The sequence below is a fragment of the Myotis davidii genome, unplaced genomic scaffold, assembly GCF_000327345.1.
Source record: "Myotis davidii unplaced genomic scaffold, ASM32734v1 scaffold1282, whole genome shotgun sequence".
Classification (NCBI taxonomy): Eukaryota; Metazoa; Chordata; class Mammalia; order Chiroptera; family Vespertilionidae; genus Myotis; species Myotis davidii.
In genome coordinates, this window is record NW_006293310.1 from 270726 (window position 1) to 274143 (window position 3418).

General features: G+C 36.7%; 1 non-coding gene across 1 annotated transcript in view; it reads right to left on the reverse strand.

Annotated features, from left to right (window-relative positions):
- LOC102752683 overlaps nt 1-3418 on the reverse strand; it is a 23402-nt gene that overhangs the window by 13438 nt on the left and 6546 nt on the right. The window contains exon 3 of the transcript XR_001514404.1: nt 1596-1740. This is a non-coding gene — a transcript (uncharacterized LOC102752683). The remainder of the gene's footprint in view (nt 1-1595; nt 1741-3418) is intronic.

Sequence of the window (3418 nt, forward strand, 5' to 3'; positions counted from 1 at the left end):
CTGAACAACAAATACACATCTATCAACAAGTAAATCTAAAAATCAAGTGAATAAATAATCTGATGAACAGAATAAACTGGTGATTATAATAGAAGCAGGGGCATAGAAAGGGAGTGTACTGACAATTTTGGGGGGGAAGGGGGTGTGGGGGGGCGGGAAGAGACTGGACAAAAATCTTATACCTATGGATGAGGACAATGGCAGGTGGTAAGGGCATGGGGTGGGATGGGAACCAGGTGGAGGGGAGATATGGGGGGGAAAAAGAGGAACATCTGTAATAATCTGTTCTGTTGAACAATAAAGAAAAAAATCATTCTACAGTTAATCTGGAAGAGCTGCAAAATACCTTTTTTAAAATGTTAAATAATAATGGGAGTAGGCTTGATTTACAATAATGCTATAATGAAAAGCGTTGCAAGGGTTCAGAAATAAGAGGTGACATTAACAGAACAAAACAAAAATCCCCCCCAAAAAATCTAAATTACTCAACTTACTAACAATTGGGGCAGGGTGGAGTGGGGAGGGGGGGAGCCAGATCCCTACCTTACACACTATACCAAACATAAAGTTCATATAGATTAGAGATTTAAACTTCATTTAAAATAAAAACCATAAAAGTGCTAGTGGAAAAAATGGGTTATTATTTATATAATTTTTTGATAAGAAAAGACTACACACTCACACTAAAGACAGAATTCATAAAAGATTTGACTACATAAATAAGAAATATATGCATAAATAAGAACTTATTTAAATAAATTCCTTATTTCAAACTCTTTAAGGAAGAAAACAAAATCACTTTGAAAAAATATTTGCAACCTAACAAAGGATTAATGACCTTTATATATAAAGAGTTTGCCAATCATTAAGAAAAAAGATATAATAGCAAAAGGAAAAGTAGGGAAAAGGATATGAACAGATAATTTATAAAACAAAGAGCCAATAAAGTAACTATTTTTCACTTATCAAAATGACAAAAATTTATAGAATAATGCCCCAGAATTAGCATAATTTGGAAAACTGACAGGTTACTATTGTAGATATGATTAGATCATTTTTATTAAGAGAAAAAGTCACAATTAAGAAGGAAAAAACAATTCTTCACTTTATTATTATTTTTAAATGTTTTTATTGATTTTTGAGAGAGAGAGGAATAGAGAGATAGAAATATCAGTGATGAGAGAGAATCATTGATCGGCTGCCTCCTGAATATCTCCCACTGGGGATGGGGAATCGAGCCCACAACCCGGGCATGTGCCCTGACCAGGAATCGAACCTGCGACCTCTTGGTTCCTTCACTTTAAAAAGAAAACAGCCCCGCTGGTGCAGCTCAGGTGTTAAGCATCGACCCATGAACCAAGAGGTCACCAGTTCAATTCCTGGTCAGGGCACATGCTCAGGTTGCGGTTCACTACCCGTTGCGGGTTATGCAGGAGGCAGCCAATCAATGTGTCTCTTTCATGTATGTTTCTATCTCTCGCTCTCTCTCCCTCTCCCTTCCTCTCTTTGAAATCAATAAAAACATATTTTTAAAAAGTTTATGAGAAACCTAGAGTGTTAATAACCGCATCTTGGGTCATTGTTAAGCTGGTTACCTGGAGGACAGTTTGCATCCCTGTTGTAGGTAGGCATTCAGGTTCCCAGTTGCTGCAAGTAATAGTCCCAGGTATGGAGGGGAAGGCTTCATCGGCCTAGAAGAAAACTCAGGATGGAATTGGACACCAACAAAATAGGGGTGATCTGAAATGAGAACAATCATGATGTGATTGAAGCAAACACGAGAAATACTTTAAAGGTCTTATCTTTGAATCAGAAACTCATCCAATGATGAGATATTTAACTTATCATCATAGCCAGTTATTTTCATAGTCCATCTTCTCAGAATTTCAAATTACAAAACACATCTCATGAGATTAGAAATCCAACATTTTACTTGTAGAAGGTGGTATTAGAATAAGCAATGTTAAGCAAAAATTTTTGAACAGCAAGATGAGTTCTGCTTTCCCAAAATCTGCCTGCTTTTTAAAAAAAATATATAAATTTTTATTGATTTCAGAGAGTAAGGGAGAGAGAGAAATAGAAACCTCAATGATGAGAGAGAATCATTGATCTATGGCCACACTGGGGATCATCAAGCCTGCAACCCGGACATGTTCCCTGACCGGGAATCAAACCGTAACCTTCTGATTTAACCACTGAGCCACGCCAGCCAGGCAATCTGCCTGCTTTTGAAGGCCCTTCAAAGACTTACATGGGCTCAATTCCATGGTACCCTTCACACTCTAGGCTAACTGTAGGACAAGTCTTTCTCTTAGATGGCTTCAGGCAAGGTAAGGGTCCCCTGGGAATGCAGCAAGTACAACTGCTTTTCTAGTCACAGCTTTAAGATGGGTATTAATCATAGATAGCATCATGAAACTGAACTCATATTTCAGTCTATGCCAACTTATCCCTTGTGATGAATGGTCTTTGAGTGATAAAAGGATGGCCTTTCAAACATGTTAACGGTGGTTATGGCTCAAGGTGACAAAAGTTTAAGTTTTTTTTTTCTTCTTTATACTTTTCTGTATCATGTGAAGCTTTACCATAAGCATATATTACTTACATTACCAGCACAGGAAATTAAGTGATTTTCATATTGAGGATTGTAAGAAGCCCCTATATGAGCAATTCAAGTTCTCCTAGATGTATAACAGAAAAGTAGCTTTTCCCCCACTACTTTTAACAGGAATCCCCTGTTTTGTAATAAGAATTAAACAGGCAACATTTCCAAGTCTGGATAGAAATTTTATAGGATTAAAAATTCCTCTTCCCAATTGGAACTCTCAAAAAAACTATGTTTTTCCCATATTAGGGAGAAACTCCTAATTAGAGACTCGGCAACTCTTTAATCCCATAATTATTATAATATAGAGCATGGTCAGTGTGCTGTATTTTCTACTTTAAAAATAATTTAAATTGATATTGAGTTATATATCTATATCTAGCTATCTACTATGATAAAATAAGTTTTATAGGGGAAAGTAAATACAACTTTAAAGCTTTCAGAGAGATGTTTTATCAAATGATCTAGTATGTAATTCAAAATCACAAATCCCCATCATTTGCCACTAGAGTCCCAAAGCTACTGTAGAGTAGTGAGGACATGATGATTGATTGCAAATGTCCATTCTTCTAAAATTATTTAAAGCTTTGCACCCTAGCTGGTTTGGCTCAGTGGATAGAGTGTCAACCTGCAGACCAAAAGGTCCTGTGTTCAATTCTGGTCAAGTGCACATGCCAGGGTTGTGGGCTCAATCCCCAGTGGTGGGCGTGCAGGAGGCAGCCGATCAATGATTCTCTCTCATCATTGATTTTTCTATCTCTCTATCCCTCTCCCTTCCTCTCTAAAATCAATTTAAAATATATATATATTTTT